We start from the raw sequence: 15,223 nt of genomic DNA on the forward strand, positions 1-15,223 counted from the left end.
CCATGGCAAGCATTCTTCCTGCCTCAGGACATTTGCATTTGCTATCTTCTCTGCTTAGAAGGCTCTTTCCCCAGATATCCCTGAGGGCTTCTCCTTGACCTTTTAATCTTTATTCAAATGTCACTTTTCTCAGTGATGCTTTCTCTTTCCACCCTATTTAAACCTCAAAGTAGTTATGGTTTAACATATTATATATATTTACTTGTTTACCTTATTGACTTTCTGTGCTCCACTCCCTTTAGAAAGTAAGCTCCTGAAGGGCAGGGAATATTATCCAGCTTGTTCACTGCTATACCCTCAGTACCTAGAACAATGTAGACATGCAAGAGTATTTGTTGACTATGCAACATTATGTTATGCAGGAATTTTAAACAATGAGGTAGAGTTATAAATACTAAACAAAACTGTTATTCATGGTTTCCTCTCAGACATTTGGGGAGAGCATAAATACGGATTTTAACTTATTACCTAAGTTTAAAAATGTTTTTCAATGTTGGGAGACACTTGAACATATTTGTCAACTTAGGGGGAAAAGCCAATAGAATTGGATGGTTTGGTTAATATATAGGAGAAAGGATAATTAATCGAACAAAGTATGTGAGGAGGTAACATGAGATGGTTCTACTGCACAGTGAAAGCACTGTGCTTGGATAAGAGCAGTGATAAGAGGCCTCCATGAGGAGGCCTGAAATTGAGGGAGTTCTCAACTGATGGCCTCCGTGATCCTTGTGAAGCAGACGGGTAGGCCAAGGCTGAGGGCAAGGGCTTGGGGAGTAGGCTCAATTTGTGAGTGTTTAGGAGAGGTGGCATGGTTATGTTAACATTATTTTATTTAATCCTCACATCAGTCCCATGAGGTATTATTATCTCCAGTTTACAATATTATTCCATTTTACAAATACAGAAACAGAAGCACAGAAATTACGTAATTTGCACAAGACTGCACAGCTGACGAACGGTGGAGCCATTTTAGGAAGCTCTAACCCAGGTCTCTCTGAGTTCAGTCTGTCTTGGCCTCACATACCTCAGCAAAGAAGTGGAAATGGTCTCAAGCTACACCATCCTCTAACATAATGGTCCCCACAGTGGAGTAGGACGGGCACATCCTGGGTGTGCGTGATGGTATACTGGGATATTAACAAAAAATGTTAGATTTCTATTTATACTTTTTAAGGCTAAAACAATAATAAAGAAATTCAGCTTTGCTACTATTCAATATACAGCTGGACACTGGCATCCTTATTTGGTCTGGATGCCAGCTGGCTATGAGTCATTTTGGTATCTTCAGGGAGACACAGGAGATCCACAGTGCAAACGGATTGATAGTGCTCACCCATATTATACTTTTTGTGCTTAAGCGATGACATCAGTATGTTCATTTTTATAGAACCAAGACTTTTATGTAGCAGAATCTTCATAATACAGTGGTCTATGGTGAAAAGGGGATTGCTGACAAAGATATTTGGCTTCGCTCAGAGATTTGCTAAGTGTTTCTTGTCAGAGTATTAAAATAGTTGTCAGAACCTACAAATAACTTACACTTTTCTTTTTTTCTGCTGGGGAAGACAGTGGTGAGGGATAATGTATACTTTTCTTTTACAAAAAAAATGAGCATTCGAATTTGCTAACTTTTTCAAATGTTGATGATGTTAATGATGATAAGGTGTCTGTCAGTAGTATGCAGCTCTATAGATACTAAAAAACAATGTTTTAAACTCTTTTCCTTCAAGACAAAGTTGATAGTGTAATGAGTGACAAATAACTGCTTTTTGAAAGCTACTGTAAATGAATATTTTGAAAAATGATATTTAGAAGTCTTTCTATTTTGGTAGGGTTTTTTTTTTTTGGCCAAAAAACATAGAAGTATGTCACTTATAAAATGTTCATATTTGCATGCATAAAACCTTGGAAATAGTTCTCTACTGTGTTTAAGAATCTTCCAAATAAAAGAGATTCAGTGAATTTTAAATATATTTGCTAAAAATATAACATCTTCTGATTAATTTGCAAGTGTAACTGACTGATATCATAGAAGATAAAAATTAACTAGATTGGGCTTCCCTGGTGGCGCAGTGGTTGAGAATCTGCCTGCCAATGCAGGGGACACGGGTTCGAGCCCTGGTCTGGGAAGATCCCACATGCCACGGAGCGACTAGGCCTGTGAGCCACAAGCCTGCGCGTCTGGAGCCTGTGCTCCGCAACAAGAGAGGCCGCGATAGTGAGAGGCCCGCGCACCACGATGAAGAGCGGCCCCCACTTGCCGCAACTAGAGAAAGCCCTCGCACAGAAACGAAGACCCAACACAGCCATAAATAAATAAATAAATAAATAACTAGATTAATTTCAGTAAAATTCAACGGGACTGAAAAATTAATTTCATGTTTGAGTAAGCCCAGCCAGCTATTTTCCGTTTGGATCCTTTATAGTTTTGTGAGTTTCATTTCCATTAAAACGAAGTAATAAACAGATCATAGAGGCAAACTTCTGAAATCATAAGATCATAGTGTGTTAAACCACCATTTCAAAAATAAAGCAAAGTCAATCAGATTGCTCTTGCTTAAAAAAAAAAAGTTCATGGGAGCAAAAAGCGTATATTTTCGTATAGAAAATAAATAAAATTTATATTTTAAAATAGTGTGTTTATTTCAGCTTCACCTCATCCTTTAGTTTTTAAATTTTTAAACTTTTTTGTGATTTAAAAATGTACATAATATATTAGGACAGTATTACATTATATACATATAACATGGGTGCATGTTAAATGTTTAAAGGAGAGTTCGTGATAAAAAATTTATAGATCATTGTTCAAATACATGGTTTCTCAACTTGAGCACTATTGACATTTTGGGCTGGAAAATTCTTTCTGTGGGGGCTGTCCTGTGCATTGTAAGATATTTGGCAGCATCCCTGGCTTCAACCCACCAGATCCCAATAGCACCCTTCCCCCCACAGTTGTGACAATCAAAAAACTTCTCCAGACATGACAAATGTGCCCTTAGGGTAGAGTTACTAGATTTAGCAAAACAAAAAAGCAAAATAAAAATAAAAACAACAGGACATGTATTTTTCAACCCCTATTCTTTATTTATCTGAAATTCAAAAATTAACTGGCTTCGGGCTTCCCTGATGGCTCAGTGGTTAAAAAACTGTCTGCCAATGCAGGGGACATGGGTTGGAGCCCTGGTCCGGGAAGACCCCACATGCCGCGAAGCAACGAAGCCCATGCGCCACAGCTACTGAGCCTGCACTCTAGAGCCTGCGAGCCACAACTACTGAAGCCCGCGTGCCTAGAGCCCGTCCTCCGCAACAAGAGAATCCACCACAATGAGAAGCCCACGCACCGCAACTAGAGAAAGCCCGCGCGCAGCAACGAAGACCCAACGCAGCCAAAAAAAAAAAAAAGAAAAAGAAAAAAAAAAATTAACTGGCTTCTAGTGTTTTATCTGACAGCCTTAGGGTGGGGCCTACCTTCCAAACTCTTCCACTGTGCCCTCTAGAACTTATTATCCACAGCCTGCAAAAGCCCTTGCATTGTCAAGCTTTCTCTTCAATTTCTTATCTTTATTAAAATCTGACTCTCCCTTGAGGACATTATTTTCCTGTTGCCCCACCCAAATGGTGCTGTTTATACTCTCAGGTTCCACATACCTCTGGGATGAGAGGCGTACTGAAATTTGGAAGAAGCAAAAAATATAACTGGTGTTTCCAATGGAAAACTATGCATTCTTTAGAGCAGACCTTTCCACGTTATCTGATTCTAGCCTTTTATTGCCTTTGAGGTATTTTACAACTTATGTAAACTGTATTTAACTGATAACAAGGCAAAATAAATTCTGTCCAGTGGAAGTTCAACTGACTTTCCTGAAAAAATAGAAACTATCCCATTCTCCACCTTCTTAGTACTAAACATATAATCCTACTTTCACCAGTACCCAGCCTGTTTTCCTTCCCTCCTGTTTTAATGGAGGAGCTGTCTTTCCTCCTAATTAGGGCCAAACTCGTTTCCTGTGTTTTGGATTCCCCCAACCCTGCCTTCTCAGAACTCTTCCCTATACAGTCTGGTTTCATCTATGTATCTTTTTCAATTTTTTTTTTTTCCTCTGAATAGGATCCTTCTCAATGGTTTTAAACATTCTCATTTTTTTTTTTTTTTTCTGTTAAAGAAAACAAAACAAAACCCTTCCTGGATCTTAGCTTCCCTTCTAGCTACTCCTCTAACTGCCTTCATTTCCTTTCCTTTCACTCACCGTTCAGCCAATTCCCCTCTGGGGTCCTGCGTTATCAAACCCATGAAGAACCTCTGATTGAAATCACTTATGTCTCACTGATAAAATCTTAGTGTCAACAAATCCAACATTTTTCAGTCATCTTATTGACTTTCCAACAACAATTGAGACAATTTGACCACTCTCCCTTCTTGAAATGCTCTTTTCCAGCTTCCATGACAGTACTCTCACAGTTTTTTTCTTATCCTTCTGACCACTCCTTCTGACTCCTTGTAAGTATATCATCCTCTATCCATGCATGAACCACAAGCATCTCTCAAAGCTCGGTTCTAGGCCTTCTTTTCTTTTCTTTCCGCTTAATACTTCTGAATATTCTTGTCCATGCCTAGGACTTTACCACCACCTCTTTATCAATGACCTCTGCCTTGACCATGCATCTGAACTCAGGTTACTTACCAATTCTTCTTGGAAGTCTCAGAGGCATCTCAAATTCAATGTATATATAACTGAACTCGTGATTTTTTCCCTCAAAACTTAGACTTTTCCAGGAGTTTTATTTCAATGAACAGTTATACAAAAACCTAGGCCCTGATGTCTTGTCCCTCAACCCCTAATCTCTCCAATCCATCACCAAATTCTATCTCTTGATATTAGATCCATTTACTTCTAACTCTACTTTCATTAGATTTGTCTAAGCTACCATCTTCTCTCCCTGTGTACTACTGTAAATCTTCCTAATCATCTACTCTAATCCACTCTCAGCCCCCTCTGATCCTTTCTCCTCATAGTAGCGAAAACAATCTTATAAAATGCATATCTGATCATATAAACCCCTGTTAAAAACTCTTCGGTGACTCTTAAAGACTAAAATCTTCAACATGGCCAGGCCCCTGCAGAATCTAGGCTGCATCCTCATCTGATATCATGTTCCAATCCAGCTGTGCTTCAGCCACAATGAGTGCCTTCTAGGTCTCCCTCCACCCCCTCTGCCCCCAGAGCCTTTGCATGTGCTGTGTTGCCTTTGCTTGGAACACAGCCACCCAACTGCCCACTTGGCCACATTCACACCTGCCTTTCCTTCAGATCATAGCTCCCCTTAATGTCTCTAATAGGATTCTCCCATTTTAATCTCTCACCATCATCATCATAATAGCTAATACTCAGACATGTTTACTACACATCAGTCACTGATCTAAGGGTTCTACCAATAAGAATTTGTTATATACGGAAACCGAGTTACCACACACTTTTATGTACCCTAACTGTAATTTTCCTCATGTGTAACATAGAATAATAATACTTTCTTCATAGGGTGGTTAAGAACATAAAATGAGTTAATATCTGTAAAGGACTTGGAACAGTGCCAGCCACATAATAAATGCTCAATAAATGTAAATGTTAGCAATTGTTAGTATTGTAATCTTACATTTACTGCATTATTATTTGATTAAAGTCTGTCTCTGTCTCATAAGTACTATGAACATTGGTCAGGGTCTTCTTTTTTTACCCACTATTATATTCCTTGTGTCTTCCTAGGGCATTGGTACATTGTAAATGCTCGAAAACATTTCTGGAGTTAATGAATAATAATTTGTGTCCAACCACACAGGATTGTTACAAAGCTAAAAAAAGTATGTGAAGTACTTTTTAAAACTACACAGGCATATAGAAATATTAAACATTTAAATGGTAAACTGTGATGCTAACTGTAACCGTAACAGGAATCTTAGAAAAGGAAAACTAATGTGGCCTAAAATTGTCAGAAAAGAGGCTCGTGGAAGAAGAGGACCTCAAAGCATATATAGGATTTGAATGGATGAAGTGGACCTCAAAATATGTATAGGATTTGGTAGAGTAGTGTGAGCATATAGGTATGTAGGGAAGAATGGGCTACCAGCCTACTTGGTGGATGGGTGATGAGGAGTAACAGGAAATATGATTATAGATATGGTGGAGACAAATCATGGAGGGACTTGATAGGCAGATAAAGGAGTCTGGACCTGATATGACAGAGAAGAGAGTCTTGAGCAGGGACATTTCAGGAAGATTCGTTCACCTAACAACTAGTGACCAGGACCTCTTCTTTTTTTTTTTTTTCTTTTTTTTTTTTAATGAAGAAGCCTCAGAAACTAGGGGCTGAGGGAGGTTGTTTTTATTTATTTATTTATTTATTTATTTTTGGCTGTGTTGGGTCTTCGCTTCTGTGCAAGGGCTTTCTCCAGTTGCCGCGAGTGGGGGCCACTCTTCATCGCGGTGCGCGGGCCTCTCACCGTCGCGGCCTCTCCCGTTGCGGAGCACAGGCTCCAGACGCGCAGGCTCAGTAGTTGTGGCTCACGGGCCTAGCCGCTCCGCGGCATGTGGGATCTTCCCGGACCGGGGCACGAACCCATGTTCCCTGCATTGGCAGGCGGATTCCTAACCACTGCGCCACCAGGGAAGCCCCAGGACCTCTTCTTGATGCTGTAGATTCAATGGTAATCAAAACAAACCATGAGGGACTTCCCTGGTGATCAGTTCATTTTCCAGGAGCCTGTCCTCGATTACCACTGAACCCACAACGACAATTTATATTCGACATCTTTATCAAAGAATCTTCTTGCTTCTCCTTCGGTATATTTTACTTTGGGGAAGGGGCATTGCCCAATTTTATTTTCTAAATGGTGTTTAGCAGACTGAAGATGCTCAATAAACATTATATATCCATGGAACCATCTCTGGAAAAGAAATCTTGGCTATATGACTACATACCCAGTGCAATAAACAATAACTGTTTTAACCCACTCACCAGGGGTAATTCATGTGGAAACCTAAAATTAAAAATAAGTGAAAACAGCTGGCTCATGATGATTTTGTCAAGAAAACTTCAAATATACAAAACTCAGATGGTTGGCATGGAACAGCACAGAAGATACCACTGAGTAAATATCAAATAAATAATCCCAGCCATTGAGAATTTCTGTTCACTTTCACTCCATAAAGGTTATTTCAAACTGGATTTCTTTATTCATCATGAAGAATTATGCATGGAAACTGACAAAGGATTAATCTCCAATATTTACAAGCAGCTCATGCAGCTCAATATCAAAAAAACAAACAACCCAATCCAAAAATGGGCAGAAGACCTAAATAGACATTTCTCCAAAGAAGATATACAGATTGCCAACAAACACATGAAAGAATGCTCAACATCACTAATCATTAGAGAAATGCAAATCAAAACTACAATGAGGTATCACCTCACACCGGTCAGAATGGCCATCGTCAAAAAATCTACAAACAATAAATGCTGGAGAGGGTGTGGAGAAAACGGAACCCTCTTGCACTGTTGGTGGGAATGTAAATTGATACAGCCACTATGGAGAACAGTATGGAGGTTCCTTAAAAAACTAAAAATAGAACTACCATATGACCCAGCAATCCCACTACTGGGCATATACCCTGAGAAAACCATAATTCAAAAAGAGTCATGTACCACAGTGTTCACTGCAGCTCTATTTACAATAGCCAGGACATGGAAGCAACCTAAGTGTCCATCGACAGATGAATGGATACAGAAGATGTGGCATATATATACAATGGAATATTACTCAGCCATAAAAAGAAACGAAATTGAGTTATTTGTAGTGAGGTGGATGGACCTAGTGTCTGTCATACAGAGTGAAGTAAGTCAGAAAGAGAAAAACAAATACCATATGTTAACACATATATATGGAATCTAAAAAAAATGGTTATGAAGAACCAAGACAGGAATAAAGATGCAGACGCAGAGAATGAACTTGAGGACACAGGGAGGGGGAAGGGTAAGCTGGGACGAAGTGAGAGAGTGGCATGGACTTATATACACTACCAAATGTAAAATAGATAGCTAGTGGGAAGCAGCTGCCTAGCACAGGGAGATCAGCTCGGTGCTTTGTGTCCACCTAGAGGGGTGGGATAGGGAGGGTGGGAGGGAGATGCAAGAGGGAGGAGATATGGGGATATATGTATATGTATAGCTGATTCACTATGTTATAAAGCAGAAACTAACACACCATTGTAAAGCAATTATACTCCAATAAAGATGTTAAAAAAATTTTTTTAAAAAGAATTATGCATGGAAAACTTGAACGAAATGTCTGGAAAGTAAGTTGGATTGTGATTTGAAAATTCTAGTAACAAATGATACTCTGACTTTAATTACTGAATTCAATTATGTCACAGACTGGAAACTCACTTCAAGACCTGTGAAAAATGCCCCTTTTAAAAAATGTATTAGAGGGAATTCCCTCACGGTCCAGTGGTTACAGGGGGCACAGGTTCCATCCCCGGTCAGGGAACTAAAATCCCGCAAGCCGCACGGTGTGGACAAAAAAAAAAAAAAAAAAAGGTATTAGAAATTAATAACAGAAGGAATTTTAAGAAGTTCACAATATGTGGAAATTAAACAATATATTCTTAACTAATGGGAGAAATCACAAGGGAAATCAGAAAACACCTTGAGATGAATGAAAACACACAACATACAAAAACTTATAGGATGCAGCTAACACAGTGCTTAGAAAGAAATTAATAGCTGTGAATATCTATATTAAAGAGAAAGATCTCAAATCAGCAACATAACCTTCCAATTTAAGAAATTAGAAAAAGAAGACTAAACCCAAAGCAAGCAGAGGGAAGGAAATAATAAAGACTAGAGCAGAAATAAATAAAATAGAGAAGCAAAAAACAATAGAGAGAATAAACAAAAACCAAAAGTTTGTTCTTTGAAAATATCAACAAAATTGACAAGACAGCTGGACTGACCAAGAAAAAAAGAGAAGACTCAAATTACTAAAATCAGGAATGAAAGAGGTGCTATTACAACTTTACAGAAATAAAAAGAATTCTAAGGGAATACTATTAACATGCCAACAAATTAGATAAGCAATATGAATTCCCAGAAACACCCAAACTACCAAAACTGAATCAAGAAGAAACAGAAAATCTGAATAGAACTATAACAGGAGATCGAATCAGTAATCAAAACCTTCCCACAAAGAAAAGCCCAGGCCAGGCGACTTCCCTAGTGAATCCTACCAAATGTTTAAAGAAGAATTAGCACTAATCCTTCACAAACTTTTCCAAAAAATAGCCGATGGACTTCCATCTCATTTTATAAGGCCAGTATTACCCTGATACCAAAACCAAAGACATCACAAGAAAACTGAAAACAAACATTTCTATGAATATAGTCACAAAAAACTAGCAAAGTGAATCCAGCAACATATAAAAACGATTAAACACCATAACCAAGTAGAATTTATCTCAGGAATGTAAGATTGGTTTAACATATGAAAATCATATTAATAAAGGACAAAAACCATATGGTCATCTCAGCATACAAAGAAAAAGCATTTGACAAAATCCAACATCCTTTCATGATAAAAACATTCTACGACTAGGAATAAAAAGGAAGTTCTGCAACCTGATAACAGAATCACGTAAAATCCACAGCTAACATAATATTTAATGGTGACTAATATTAGGAACAAGACAAGATGTCTGCTCTTACTACTTCTATTCAACATTGTATTAGAGGTTCTAGCCAAGGCAATTAGATAAAAAAAAAGAAATAAACGGAACGTGGATTGAAAAGGAAGATGTAAAAGTATTTCTATTAGCCCGTGACATGATTTTGTACATAAAAGTTTTAAGAAACCTACCTACCAGTTAGAGCTAATAAATGAGTTAAGTAAATTTGCAGGATACAAGGTCAATATACAAAAATCTATTGTGTATCTATACACTAGCAATTTTTAAAATTTTATTTATTTATTTTTGGCTGCATTGGGTCTTTGTTGCTGCGCATGGGCTTTCTCTAGTTGCGGCGAGCGTGGGCTACTCTTTGTTGTGGTGCATGGGCTTCTCATTGCGGTGGCTTCTCTTGTTGCGGAGCATGGGCTCTAGGCACTCGGGCTTCAGTAGTTGTGGTATGCAGGCTCTGTATTGTGGCACACGGGCTTAGTTGTTCCGCGGCATGTGGGATCTTCCCGGACCAGGGCTCTAACCCGTGTTCTTTGCATTGACAAGCAGATTCTTAACCACTGCGCCACCAGGGAAGCCCATACACTAGCAATTCAATGAAGGAAAGAACAGTCTTTTTAAAAAATGGTGTTGGGATGATTAGATGTCCACATGGAAAGGAATAAAGTTGGACCCTTAGCTCACACTATATACAAAAATTAACTCAAAATGGATCATAGACCTAAATGTAAGGGTTAAGACTATAAAGCTCTTAGAAATAGTATAGGAGTAAATCTTTGTAACTTTGGGTTAGGTGGGTTTCTCAGATATGGCACCAAAAGTACAAGTAACAAAAGAAAAATACGTAATTAGACCTTATCAAAATTTTTAAACTTTTGTGATTCAAAGGATACAATCAAGAAAATGAAAAGACAACTCACAATATGAGAAAACATATATAAAAATTATAATCTGATAAGGGACTTGTGTCTAAAGTATGTAAAGAACTCTTACAACTCAGCAATAAAAGGACAAATAATTTTTAAATGGGCAAAGGATCTGAATAGACATTTCTCCAAAGAAGATATACAACTGGCCAATAAGCACATGAAAGTATGCTCAACATCAAAGGCCATCACAGAATTGCAAATCAAAACCATAATGGGAAACAATTTCACCCACTTGTATGGCTATAATTAAAAAAAAAAAGATAGACAATAACAGGCATTGGCAAGGATATGAAAAAACTGGAACCATGTTACGTTGCTGGTGGAAACGTAAAATGGTCAGTTGCTTTGGAAAACAGTTTGGAAGTTCCTCACGAAGTTAAACACAGAGTTACCATATAACCCAGCAATTCCACTACTAGGTATATATACCCAAGAGAAATGAAAACACGTCCACACAAAAATTTGTACACAAATGTTAATAGCAGCATTATACATAATGGCGAAAAAGTGGAACCAGCCCAAATGCCTATCAACTGAAGAATGGAGAAACAAAATGTGGTATTGTCCATACAACTTAATATAATTTGGTCTAAGAAACAGAGTACTGACACATGCTACAACAAATATAAACCTTGAAAACACTGTTAAATGAATGAGGCCAGACACAAAGACCACATATTATATGATTCCACCCATATGAAATGTCCAGAATAGGCAAACCCAGAGATAGTAAATAGATTAGTGGTTGCCAGGAGCTAAGAGGGAGGAATGGGGAGTGACTGCTAATGTGAATGGGGTTTCTCTTTGGGGTAATGAAAATGTTCTGAAATTAGATAGTGGTAATGGTTGCACCACTTTGTGAATATACTAAAAGCCACTGAATTGTGAACTTTAAAAACGTGAATTTTATGGTATATCAATTATATCTAATACAATTATTATCATTTAAAAATTTATTTATTTTAGGCTGCGTTGGGTCTTCATTGCTGCATGCAGGCTTTCTCTAGTTGCAGCAAGTGGGGGCTACTCTTCGTTGCGGTGCGCGGGCTTCTCATTGCAGTGGCTTTTCTTGTTGTGGAGCACCGGTTCCAGGTGCGCGGGCTTCAGTAGTTGCAACATGCAGGCTCAGTACTTGTGGCTCGCGGGTTCTAGAGCGCAGGCTCAGTGCTTGTGGGGCACAGGCTTAGTTGCTCCACGGCATGTGGGATCTTCCTGGACCAGGGCTCGAACCCGTGTGCCCTGCATTGGCAGGCGGATTCTTAACGACTGTGCCACCAGGGAAGCCCTTAAATTATTATTTAAAAAGAATGGATGTATGTCCTATAGATCTTGTCAGAGGAATTTGCATTTAAATAGATATTTTTTTTTCCCAAAATTAAAATTGACTGTTCTCTGTTTGAAATGACCAATAAACAACTTATCCTTTAAAATTTAAATGACATTACAGTTAAATTATACATATATTTGACGCATTGGTCGTTGTCTAAATTAATATCTCTTATCTATGAGTAGCAGTTTATTTTATTTTAAAGTTGAACATATTCTGAAGTGAATAATTTCTGAGATGTGTGAGAAATGTGTGAGAAAGGGCTTAGCATTTTCTTAGGTTTTTTTTTTAAACAAACAATTTCTAATGTTTGAACATTTCCTTAGCATCTAGTGCTTTTAAAGATTCTTTACTTTTTCTTTAGTGATATCAGGGCCAAGCAAAATAGAAGTCAAAGAGTAAATGAATTTCTGGCAATTCTATGTTTAATCAGTATTCAACTCATGGTGGAGCAATTAATTAAGACTTCCCATGTTCAGTAATTTCCATATCTTGGTTTTTCCAGAATGAATTTTCAAAACAGTGTTTCCAGGCTTTCTGAATGTGAATGTTAATATACAGAAGTTTCTTGGCCTAGGTAAGAAACATATGAATTTTTTACTTTTTCTCCCTCTTCCTCCACACAGTCTATGTACTGGAGAGATTACTCAGGAGTCCAATTTCATTTGCTTTTTTTTTTTTTTAAGTATTTTTTTTAAACGTTTCTTTAATTAATTAATTTATTTATATTTATCTTTGGCTGTGTTGGGTCTTCGTTTCTGTGCGAGGGCTTTCTCCAGTTGTGGCGAGCGGGGGCCACTCTTCATCGCGGTGCGCGGGCCTCTCTCTGTCGCGGCCTCTCTTGTTGCGGAGCACAGGCTCCAGACGCGCAGGCTCAGTAGTTGTGGCTCACGGGCTTAGTTGCTCCGCGGCATGTGGGATCTTCCCAGACCAGGGCTCGAACCCGTGTCCCTTGCATTGGCAGGCAGATTCCCAACCACTGCGCCACCAGGGAAGCCCTCATTTGCTATTTTTAAGCTAAGTACACTGGCTTTTTTTTTACAATAAATGCCTATATCAAAAAGGCCAAGCTCATATGGTCATTGAAGTTAATTAAATGTTTGTGTTGTATAGTTATGTACAACATTATTAGTTTGCAATAAATGACACAAGGGACTATGTCAAATTCATAATAAAAGGAAACAGCTATGGTGGGGCTTGATCTTCTGAAGCTGGGTTATATTATAGTTAGGGTTGCCAGATTTAGCAAACAAAAATACATGATGCCCAATTAAATTTGAATTTCAGATAAACAATGAATAATAATTTCAGTATATCTCAAATACTACATGGGACATACTTATGCTAAAAAATTATTCATTGTTTATCTGAAATTCATACAGAACTGGGAATCCCGCATTTTATCTGGCAACTCTAATTACATGAATAAGAGAGATTTTCTGCACTCTCCTTACAAAAAGCTGCCCAGACGAGCAGTAGGATATAAACAGACTGAGAGGTCCCTACATTGCTGTCCTGGCTGGTCACTGAACAGTTAAGGAAGTTTCCAGCAAGGTCCTAGAATTGGGCTGGCTTGTGATCGGATCCTGGTCTATTTTTAGGCTGAGATAAATGGGACAGTTATTCCAGGGATTGGGGAAAAGCGAGTCATATTTAAAATTGTGGAGGAGAAGTATGTGCTTGAGAGGGGAGAGGAGGGTGCCGTATATTGCCACAGTAAAGGCCACTTCAAGCACATCATTACTGTGCACATCCACCCCACCCCAGGCAAAATAAAGTAGGTATAAATGATGTCCTATTAATTGGAAGGAGCCAGAGGGCTCCCTGTTTTTGAATGTGTGGATTGAGTAGGTCAAGCAAAGGAACAGTGAGATGGGAAACTGGCTTTGAAATCATCTCCACTGGAATGAAGCACAGATACCTCAAACCCAATGCATCTGACACTGATGCATTACCTTCCCCTCCTAATTCTTCCCCTTTCCCTGACTTCATTCATGTATTCAACAAATATTTGAGTGGCTACTCAGTTCCAGCATGTGCTAGCTCTGGCCATATACCCATGAGCAGAATAGGCATGGTCCCTGCTCTCAGAGAACTTATAGGGGGAACATGCTGATATAATCACAAAAATACATGCTTAATTACACATTAAGACATTGCTATGAAGAAAAGATGTTGGTTATAATCAAGCTGGTATACCACTACTGATCTTTATGGTGCTATTATGATGAAGAAACACTATGAAGCATCCTGAGAATTAAACTTTTTAAAAGAAAGTATTACACATTTTCCTGTTTAGGGAAATAATATTCCATTAATATTCCAAGGCACTTAACACCCTGTCTCCTCACTGGGGTCACCGCGGAGGCTCCCAGACGACTGTAGTGCAGCTACTTCTGGCCTGGAACGCAGCTGCTGGTTAACAGCTGTACAGCCTAAGAGCTCCACACTCAAGGCCTTGAAGAGGGGCTCACCGCACCCAATTAAATAACATATATTTCTATTTGCGAATAATGCATCTTGTGTCTTGCAGACGTACCTGGAACTAATGAACAGAAGTACTTTCTGCTTACCTGAGCTTTCTCAACTCGGTTTTGGCAATTTTCTTTTCAGTTAAAAATTCCTTCCCCCCGCCCCCCCGCTTTTTTCCCCATATACCACTTCATCATCTAACCGATGGAACCCAGTTTAGCCTTTTTCACTGAATGGCTGGAAGAAGGGAAAATTAGGAAACTGGATGGGGCGGGGGTAGTGTCAAAACTTTCTTTGGGGGGCCCCCAGCAACCTTACCCCGAGTGTCCAGTCCTAACTCCTGGTTCCTTTCCCTTGGACAGGGCTCGGGCGGGCCAAGGATGAGGCGAACTGAGGGAGAACAACCGGAGCCTCTGCCCGCAGTCCTCCCTCCACCTCTTTGCCACCTCGGGCTGCATTTTCCGGACCGGAAAATAAAGAGCCGGGAGCACACTCGCCGCGGCGATGGACAGCCGGCCTCCGGTGGAGGAAGGCGAGTTCGCAGCCCCGCGGCCACTTTGATCGTTGCGCGCCTCCAACTTCACAGAGTGCACCGCTCAAGGGGTGCAGCCCGGCCTCCGCCCAGAGCGACCCCGCTCCTCGCGCGGGGAGGAGCTGCGGCGGGAAAGCCGAGCCGCCGCCCGCGGTCTAGAGGCCAGCCGCCCGAGTTCTTCCGGCCCTCAACCCGTGGCGGGGGAGGGGCCGCCGCCACCCGCGTTCCCTGGCCC

General features: G+C 39.6%; 1 protein-coding gene across 2 annotated transcripts in view; it reads right to left on the reverse strand.

Moving 5' to 3' along the window:
* Nucleotides 1–15,188, reverse strand: part of EXD2 (exonuclease 3'-5' domain containing 2) — a 97,389-nt gene extending 82,201 nt beyond the window's left edge. For both annotated transcript variants that reach the window (XM_068543650.1, XM_068543648.1), the window contains exon 1: nucleotides 14,775–15,188. The gene's annotated coding sequence lies outside the window, so the exon portion shown is untranslated. The remainder of the gene's footprint in view (nucleotides 1–14,774) is intronic.
* Between the last annotated feature and the right edge of the window lie 35 nt (nucleotides 15,189–15,223).

This window comes from Eschrichtius robustus, chromosome 1 (genome assembly GCF_028021215.1).
Source record: "Eschrichtius robustus isolate mEscRob2 chromosome 1, mEscRob2.pri, whole genome shotgun sequence".
Lineage (NCBI taxonomy): Eukaryota > Metazoa > Chordata > Mammalia > Artiodactyla > Eschrichtiidae > Eschrichtius > Eschrichtius robustus.